A 10,374-nucleotide genomic window follows, 5' to 3' on the forward strand; every position below is an offset into this window, starting at 1 on the left:
CTCCTAAAGGCTATGCATGCCCCTTTTTTTGACAAAAAGTGGGCCATTTTTGGGAGTTTGCAGAGTGCAAAAACTTTTTTAAAAAATTTGCCTCTTCAAAATCTTGGTGCGTCTTATACTCCGGTGCATCTTATACTTCAAAAAGCAGAGTACTCAAAATTTCTACTACTGGTTCTCCAGAGTTGGTCAGAACCTGGTGAATACCACCTCTGGTCTAGACCAGGGGTCCCCAATCTTGGCAAATTTAAGACTTGTGGACTTCAACTCCCAGAGTTCCTGTGAACAATAAAAAAAAAGTTTTAAAGGTAATATTTCAGAAGCAAAAAAAATGAAGGGGGATAAAAAGTGCTTTTATCACATTTTTCTTAGAACAATTAGCTGAACTCTGCCTTGTTTATCATTATATTAGGCTGTCTGGATGCCCCAATGGTCTTCATCCAAATATCACATCTGGCCCCCTTTTTGTTTCCAAGCCTCAATAGATATAACTGTGGGGCATGACTGGTTATGGGGACTTCCCATGACAAACAAAGCACAGAATGCAACACAGTTGTGGGAAAGATGTGAAGAGAGGAATCGAACATTGAAAACTGTCTCACACCATCTCCTGAAATGGTTTGTAGGTTCCCTTTATTTCTTGAAGAACACAGGTTTTTTTTTTTCCGGTGATGTCATGTGCTATTTTTGTGCTGGTAATAAAGAAACACTCTCACCATTCCAAGGACAGTTTGAACTTATTTCTGACTGTAGAAACATCTGCACTCAGTTGGAAGTTGGTGCAGGAAATCACAGAGAACCACGGAATCATTTCAAAGAGGTGAGGAATGGAATAAGTCTTTATAATATGTTGGTTTTCTGATTCAGGAGAAGAGGAAACTGAAAGGTTTGCTTAGCGTATTGTACTGAACAAAGCTTCAAGAGTAGTGTGTGGGGGGGTGTTTCTACCAGTTTGCTGAGAGGGCATTTTGCCTTCTCAATCCTACTTCTTGAACCACTGTTCAAGCGAGAGGATTTTCTACAAAATTTCTAGATGAGGAGTAAAAAATGTCGGTAGGAAGACAAGCCATGGATTCTTCCATTCTTCCAGTTCTTGCCTGTAGCTTTTGAGTGAATGCCGCATTTAATATCACTAATGAAACCAAAAGATTTCTGCTTTCTAGAAAAAAACTAATTATTGGATTCTTATTTCAGTTTTGAAATCATTGTTGTTTTTTTCTGCTCAGTGATTTCTAACACTCCAGACTTGGCTATTTCTTAACTTTCTAAATATTTCTTAGTTCTCTATCAATATGAAAATTGTTCTGTACTCAGCAACGTATGTTTTGTAAGACTTTGGTTAGCAAAATCTGTGAAACCAGTCAGCATGGTTAGAAAACTATCGGTTATATCTCGCCCAATTTTATTTCATTCAACAAAACTTGAATTCAACAAATCTTGAAACAGCTCACAAATAAATATGAACCTTGCTTTTTGAAGAAATCTAGCATTTCATACACGTTCCCAAGACCTTTTTCTGACATATATTTTAGAATCACTTCTGAGTGGCGTGATGGTTTAGTGGTGAAGAATCTTGTCTCCCATTCGGAAGGTTGAGAGTTCAATTCTAGGTAGCAGCAGATATTTCTCTCCTAGGTCCCATACAAAAATGCTGTGAGCACCTCTGCTACCCCAAATTAAGGGATTACAGGATTGTAAAAAGGGAGCTTTAGTTTAGAATCAGTATCAATTCCCTAATAGTTGCATTTAGAGAAGAGACCAGGGGCTTTCTTTTATAGATATCAATGGGAAAGATCTAAATTCATCCCTAGAATTTTATTTTCCTTGTGTCCACAAAAGTTTTCAAATTACAGCAAGTGTTGTACCTTATGATTCTTGATGAATGTATCTTGTCTTTTTATGTAAACTGAGAACATATGCACCAAAGACAAATTCCTTGGGTGTCCAATCACACTTGGCCAATGAAGAATTCTATTCTATTCTATTCTATTCTAAAAGTTTCATTCATTAAAATGAAAATAATAGAGAAGATTGTGATTGTTCTTTTCTCTCTGATTATGAAAGATTTCTTTAATTACATTTTTATTAAATGGAAATCACATTAAATAGGCAGCCCAAAGGGCTCTATTTCTCAGAGAAACCAATTTAATTTAGAAGGGAAGGCACCAAACTAGAAGTTGGGAGGCTGTGAAAACTAATCTCACTTTAGGCATTTAAGCCGGCTGGGTGAATTTGGCCCAGTCTCTCTGTCTCAGCCCAACCTAACTCAAAGGGTTGTTGTTGTGGGGAAAACAGGAGAGGTAAAGAGTATTAGGTGAGTTCACTGCCTCAAGTTATTTATAAAAATAATAAAGGCGCGTTTGGGGGAAATAAAATCTAAATAAACTAAACCTAATCTAAATAGACCAGGATGGGCAGAAAGCAATTGAATTTATTGGTAAATTAAACAACCTATGATCCAGGGGGGTCTTCTTTTACCAATATTATTTAAACTTGAGAACAATTTCTGGTTTTCTCCCTTTGACTTTCCTTATGGGAAACCGGAAGGACTTATTGGAAATGATGGTCATTGTTTATACCCAGGCCACGTCAGGGTGATTGTGTAACACCCTGGGAGCAGCCATGACTTTGTCAAATTTCAAAACTAATATTGGACACATTCTTTAAGCTAGCCCATTTGAAGTACCTTGATTCAAAATCTGTTGCTGTATGTTACAAGGTACTGTTACAGATAATTGAAGTTACAAACAGACAGGAGAGTTTTAGTATTATCTAGCTCTGAGTTTTTAGCTCTGAGTAGATTGGCTAAATTCCTTAATTTCTGGTTTTTTAAAAAATATTTAACAAATAACCCATCTCCAGCTTAAAGGGACTGTATGCTTTAAGCATCATGAGTTCTGTTTCATTGCAACAGCTGGATTTAATATTTATTTATTCTGCACATCTGTCTCTCCCTACTCTGCTGTAGATTAACTAGTTTTAAGGCAAGGATCAGACAGCTTGGATTAAGAACAACATCATATCCACCCTGATGTCTTAAATAATAGTTATCATTTGTCTTTTGAAAAACTGATTTTGTGAATCAACTTGTTTCAGATACTCCCAGGAATTTGGCACTATCTGCAATGCTACTCAGGAAAGGAAATGGATGGGTTTTTTATTTCATCTGCATCTTTGCTTTTGCTGTTTCAGTTTCTGTTGCCTGTGACAAAGAACTAAGTAAGTATTCGTTTCTAATTTCCATCATTAATGTACAGGTTATCTTGATCTTGTTATTTCCCCCCAAAGTGGTTTTTTCTAAGGTCTTTCTAGCTGAGATAGCATGACTTGAATCTAGCTACGTCTCTTTAAAAAGTGTAATGCAATGTAGAGTAGAAAAAGATGGAGGGAAGAAAGGATGTAGAAAGGGGGAGGAGAGAGGGGGAAGAAAGTGTCGGATAAGGTATAAATATGGTGTATGGAGAGCAGAAGAGCCAATAACTGGCTTTTTTCCCCCTTTGGTAGTTGATGGTAAGATGAATTGATGTAATTACTTAATAATACAACATGATATTGACTATGTAATAGTATACATGTGATTATATGCTATGAAGATGGAAAATAAAATAAAAATTCTATGAAAAAAAAAGTGTAATGCAATGCAGTGGTTAAGTTGAGTCCTAGAAAGAAGGTGTGTGTATTTATTTTATTTATTTTTATTTATTCATTTGTTTTGTAAGGTTCCAGCCATTTCCCTGAGCCACTGAGATGCTAAAGGCAGTGATGGCGAACCTTTTTTGGCTCGCCTGCCATAAGTGGGGGGAGCGGAGGGGAGGTCGTATACCTGGGGTATATGCATAATTTTGTATTTATTTATTTATTTATTTATTTATTTATTTATTTATTTATTTATTTTGTCATGTTTGTGTAGTGTATATTGGAGGTGGTGACCTTTTGAAAGCTGTATGCAACAAAATTTCATTTTAATGAATGCCAATTAGTGTATATTCAAAGTGACAATAAAGTTATTCTAAGTCGCTAATCCTCAGTCTGGCAAGAGATTCTGTCTACAGGTGTGAAAAGAACTGGGCTTGGAACAACTGCCACATGTCATTCTTGGTTTTGGGCCTGACAAAATGGCCTGTATTTTACTAAATAGTTAGTTCAAGAAATTAACAGGCAGGGCAAAAGACATTGTTCCTTTATTTTAAATCCTGGAATTGGAAGAATCGTAGTATAGGTGTTATTCTGTTTACTTTGAAGTCCTGCTTATAGCATTTTGATTCAAGATTTTCAGTCATTTCCTGAACATAGGCAAGCTTAAAGTCAATGGGACAATGCAGACAAAGGAAATTACAGAAATAATAGCATAGGAGACACCCTAATGAGGCTAGTCACAATGTTTAATAGTACCAGTGGTGGATTTCAAAAATTTTTAGAACCTCTTGTGTAGGTGTGGCCTGCTTTGTGGGAATGGCCATGTGACAGGGTGGGAGTGGCTTGCCAGCCATGTGACCAAGTGGGAGTGGCTTGGCAGTCATGTGACTGAGTGGGCATGGCCAAGTTGTAAAATGTGGTGAAACTCACTTAACAACGTGCTTGCTTAGCAACCAAAATGTTGGCTCAAAAACTCTGGCATTTGAAGCACGTAAGTCTTAAAGCTGTCAAGCTACAAGACCCTTGCACCCCTAACCCTTTAAGGAAAAAATACCCATGGGTGTTCAAACTTGACAGCTTTAAGACTTGTGGACTTCAACTCCCAGAATTCCTCCTCCAGTCATGTTGGCCCAGGAACTCTGGCATTTGAAACACGCAAGTCTTAAAGCTGTCAAGTTACAAGACCCTTCCACCCCTAACCCTTCAGTGGAAAAAAAACCCAGGGGTGTTCAAACTTGACAGCTTTAAGACTTGTTGACTTCAACTCTTAGAATTCCTCCTCTCACTTTTCATCTTGATGATGTGTGGACGGGCGGGGAGCAGGGAGCTGGAACCGGTTCTAAACGGCACTGTAGATTTGTGGAACCTCTTCTATAGAAGAGGTTAGTACTGGCAGGAACCCACCCCTGAATAGTACTTACTGAGGTACAGTACTTAACAAATTAATATAGGCATTGTGGTTTCCAGGCCAAAGGAGGTATAATTTTGGTCCAAACAGACTTGTGCGCCTGAAATGATTAAAAAATTATGAATTTCTTCTCTTAACAGGTGATCATGACTGTTCTCCCAAGCCCATAACTGTGGAGGAAGGTGAATCGGTGAAAATACCCCTCCCTGCTTCTGGAATAATTGCAGATGTCTGCATTTGGAATAACAATACATCGATGTGGGAAACTGCATGCCATTTTCTTCACAGTGTTTGCCAACCACTTCTTCCTTATCTCAGAGAGGACATTTCCACAAAAGGAAACACATTTGAACTAAAAAATGCTAGCTACAAAGCCAGTGGGTTTTACAGGCTTATGAATAGTTCTGAAAACTGTATAATGTCAATGCAGATTTCTGTACTAAGTAAGTTTGTACAGGTGTTATTTAGTGTGCAGATGCTGAGGTTGGGTCTGCTGGGGGAGAGGGGAACGCCATTGATCCAACTCCCCTTTTTTTACAACTCCTGATTACCCAAAAATCATGGCACATAGTTGAGAAGTGGCATTCTGATTGCTAATTCTTTTCCTGTTAAATGTTTTTTATTTTATTTATATACTACTAAACCCCCTGTATCTGTTTGATTATTTGTAATTGTCAATTGGTCAAAACAGTGTGTTGTAAGGAAACAATTTTTGAATCAAGGCACCTTTCATAGAACTAACTTAAAGAATATGTCCAAAATCCAGAAACGATAAGTCCCCTGGGACTGAAATTGGGCAAAGCTGTGACTACTTCAAAGCTGTCATACCATCACTGCCCTAGTCATCTGCTGTATTGTGTTCATTATTTCTAATACTTCCTGCCAGCTTCCTACTAGGCAAATCAATGGGGAAGATGGTAGGAAGTCAAAAGTCGCTCTCATTGATTTTTTGATTGCCCATAGTCATTCCGTTTTGGTTTTTTTTAAGATAAACGCAATATATTTGAAACAGTCACCCAACAGGTCACAGGTTATCTACCGTTAAAAAATTTCCCTCAAAATATACAAGCAGTCCACAACACAGAATCGTAATGGAGCCAGTCCATTATAAGCCATGACGGCGGTAAAGGGGTCACCCATGTGACTGGCCTGATTTTATGGCCTTTTTAGTGCCAGTCATTAAGCAAACAAATTGTTTGCGATGGACCAGTTTTGTGAAAATGATAATATTGCTTTACAGGCCTCTCTAAGCAGTTGACAGAGCCAGCCAATTGCCCTCAACAATCTGGGTCCTCATTTTACCCGCCTCGGAAAGATGAAAGGATGAGTCAACCTTCCTGAATCAACCAAAAGTTATAAAACATGCCCATGTGATTGTAGGATACTGCAAATGGTTATAAATGCAGGCTGGTTATTATGCTCCCAAAGTGTAGCCATGTGACTGGGGATGGGGTATGTGTGGTCTTGGGGAGATCCATCATAACTAAGTTGAGGGCTATTAAGTAGATATAATGGATTCATCCAGGAACATCTGCAGATTATAGTTTAAAAGATGATGTCCACAACTGCACAGTCTAATCTCTGATGGATTTTTATGTGAATTGATGCACATTAAAAAAACAGGCATAGCTTCATATACTTTTGTGACTGCCATCTTGAATTCCTAGATCATACCCTGAGGGCAGCCATGGATTCAGAAGACCAGAAGGTGCAAGATTGTGATACACTATTTTCTCTCTTTTTTCCCCCTCATTCTCCTCCCTTGTTTCTTCCAGGCACAAGACCTACCACTTCCTCTCCTCTTTCCGGAACCTCCAGTATCCAATTGGCAAAATGGAGTAAGTAGAGGTGGGGGAAGCAAGAAAAGATACTTTCATTTTCTCTGAGTTCTGCCATCGATTCTTAAATAGGAGTGGAAAAATGGTTCTGTTTGCATTTTAATGCAGATTTAAGGGATTAGCACTTCCCAAATCTAAACATAGGGTGCCCAATTCCCATCATCTCAGGATAACATGGACCAATGTTGAGTTGGAAACAGGGCATTGAGTTAGAACAGTGTTGGCAACTCTGGAGGCTTTAAGATGGATGGACTTCAATTCCCAGAACTGAAGTCAGCCATCATGGCTACCTAAGGAATTCTGGGAGTTGAAGTCCACCCATCTTAAAGCCACTAAGGTTGAGAAACATTCCTTTAGCAAATTGTATGGGTAATTTCAACTGAATCAGAACATTTTCTGCAACTTTCTTTCATGACATTGCTTCCTTTATGGCATATTATTACATTATACATTGTTTATTTATTTTTCCCACCATTTATTTCTTTACATATTGGTCATTGATGGGAAGAGTAAAATTCACCTTTTGTTGTGTGCATTAAGATGCTCCCAGACTAAAATTCACTCCAGTTTTAAATAGGCAGAGGGTTTCAAATGAAAAAGCTGAGTCATCGTGGGAGGTTTTCAGAATCTTACATCAGGATATCCTGCATAATGTGACAGTGAATCATTCTGTCTGGCTTCCACTTGATGAACCAGAAGATGTTTTTTTTTTCTGGTAGGAAAAATTTAAAGCCATGTTCACAGTTGGCTGAGTGAAGAACTCATGAAGAAGGATCACTTAGATTGTGCAGAGATGAATAGGTTGACAATGAAAATAAAGGATAAAGAGGAATCAGAGTATTTCAAGACATGGGGAAGATTTTATGATTAACTAGAGAAAGCAAACTAGAAAAGAAAGTAGGGAGAAGATAAAGTACCCAGAGAACACATTATTAAATGGAAAAGGGGGGGGGGAGAAGGGGAAAATGGGGAAAACAGAAAAGAAAATATTAAATATATAAGTATATATTCAAGAGCGAGATATAAAGGGAGGGGGAACGTAACTAGGGTACACTAGGAGAGGGAATAAGAAATGATACTAAATTATATTTCAGTTGGCGGAAATTCCATCTCAAGGAAACATAAACTGAGTTTTAAAATATTTACCAATAATAATAGAAAAAGAAAGGGAGAAAGGAGGAGAGAATGAAAGGGAGACGGGGGAAAGAAGAGGTAGAGAGAGGAGGATGGAAGGGAGAGAAAGAGCAGGAGAGAGGTTAGGAAGGGGAAGAGCAGGAGTAGGAGAAAGGGAAGGGAGGAGGAAGGAAGGAAGTAGAGAGGGCAGGGAGGGAGAAAAGGAAAGGAAAACAAGGGGGAGTTACAAAAGGAGGAAGGGATGGTAAATAAAGCAACCCAAACTGTACTTTATGACTTATTAAACGAAATAATAAATGTATAAGAATGATAAACGTAAAGAAGAATAACAATTATGTGAATGTATACTTAAAATGGTATGTAAGAGAATAAAAACATAAAAAAATCTTTGGGGAAAAAAAGAAGGATCACTCATTTTATTCATTCTCAAACATCCAGCTGTTGGATGATTATCTGAGAAAAGCTCCACACAGTCTTTTTTGAGTGATGTGGCATCTCAGTGTATCAAATAATTGAATGGTGGATTAATCTACCTACCTTCTTCTTTCCACTTACAGATGGTGTGGTGTGGCTCTGCTCTCTAGCAACAATTCCAATATTAGCAAGTTTCAATTATCTATGAATGCACTGAAGACACCGCTTGCTGGCCTTGACGGACTTTCCTGTGCATCTTATTCTATTTTTAAGTTATTTTCTTACTGTGCAATATAGACTGTTCATAGAGCTGAGGTGGTGCAGTGCACTGGTGGGTTGTAGGCGGTACGACCTTGGTAAGCTACAATGTGATTTCTTTGGTAGGTACTATTGCTTGCTCAATAAATTATGGATGAAATAAATCAACAGTACTGAATCTTTCATCTGATGTGGAGAAGGACAGGATGCATAAAATTGAAGTCCAATCTATGATAATGGGTTTAAACAATGGCAAATAATAAGCAGGTTTACCTTACTCAAAAAACCACAGGTTGCTTCACCATGTTTCATTAAATAAACCACAACTGGCTAGATTCATAAGGAAGTACCAAGCTGAACCCTGACAGTGAATTAAACCAGGAAAATTTTCTGGCTTAGACAGAATGCATAACTTTGGATCCCAGAGCTGCCTTTGCACCCATCACAAAATCCTGAGGGTCACCTCCAGTGACCACCAAACATTTTCAGAGTATGGCCCCCATACCTCATTTAAAAGGCCAGTTGCAAGATTCAGACTCCCAAAACCTGAATACTGGCTTTACTCACTCATCATTCAGACACATTCTGGCATACTAATCTTGCTTTGTGTATTATGTAAATCCAGCTAATTGTAGTTTATGCCTTCAACCATATTTAAGCCAGCCACGGCTTAGCCCTTTGTGTTAAATACAACAAATCCTGTAGCACCTTATAACCAAACTCTTTATTCGAAGCATTTATGGGCTAGAGCAGGGGTTAGCAACCTGCGGCTCTGGAGCCACATGTGGCTCTTTCATCCCTTTGCTGCAGCTCCCTGTCACTGGTCAGCTCCACAATTGATAGGGCTTTCAGTTAGGGCAGGTAGAGGAAAAAGGACGCCGCGCTAGGAGGAGACTTTGGTGGGGGAACCGGACTTCCAGTTGGCTCCATAATTGAACAGGGGGCTTCCAGTTAGGACCTTTGTGGCTCTTTGAGTGTTTAAGGTTGCTGGCCCCTGGGCTTGAGTTACCTTAGCTTGCTCCAGGTAGACAATGAAGATGTGAGTACAGTCTCTGATAGAAGATCAGCAATGATTTTCAGGAGACATGAAGTGTCAGGCCTACAGAGATACTCACTAGGGACATCGACTGCTAGAAAAGCTGTGAGGTCTTCAATAAAGGAGAATATTTCTATGAATATTTGTAGCTCGGGTTGGTGCTCCCTGAATTTGGTATTTTCTTGCAACATTTCATGACCCAACTAGGTAACATCATCAGTGCTGGTAGGGAGTAGGATTTGCTTTCACTGGCACTGATGTCACCTAGTTTGGGTAATGAAATATCTGCAAGAAAACAAGCTCAGAGAGCACCAAGGAACCCACTTCAGGGGAGATGTTCAAGGAAAAAGAAAATCAAACCACTGTAGATGCTTTCAGGATTGCCTCTTGTAGAACTTGAATTGGATCAAGCTTGTTCTCCAGGGATACCTCCAACTTCCTGGTCCAACCATCTCCAGCCAAAGGCTCTCCAAAATACATTGCAATTCAATCCCATCATTCCAGCAAACATGGAATGCTTTGAATTGCTAAAAGTCTGTATATATTCTCAGTCATCCAGATCATGGTTGTCCCAAAGGTGCTTTTTCAAGAGGCAACTGGACTTTCTGGGGTTTTTTTTCTTTTGAAGATGTTTCACTTCTCATCCAAGAAGC

General features: G+C 38.8%; 1 protein-coding gene across 1 annotated transcript in view; it reads left to right on the plus strand.

The window, feature by feature from the left end:
• Positions 1 to 10,374, plus strand: part of LOC116503304 (zinc-binding protein A33-like) — a 902,198-nt gene that overhangs the window by 106,121 nt on the left and 785,703 nt on the right. The window lies entirely within an intron of this gene.

This window comes from Thamnophis elegans, chromosome 2 (genome assembly GCF_009769535.1).
Source record: "Thamnophis elegans isolate rThaEle1 chromosome 2, rThaEle1.pri, whole genome shotgun sequence".
Taxonomy (NCBI): Eukaryota; Metazoa; Chordata; class Lepidosauria; order Squamata; family Colubridae; genus Thamnophis; species Thamnophis elegans.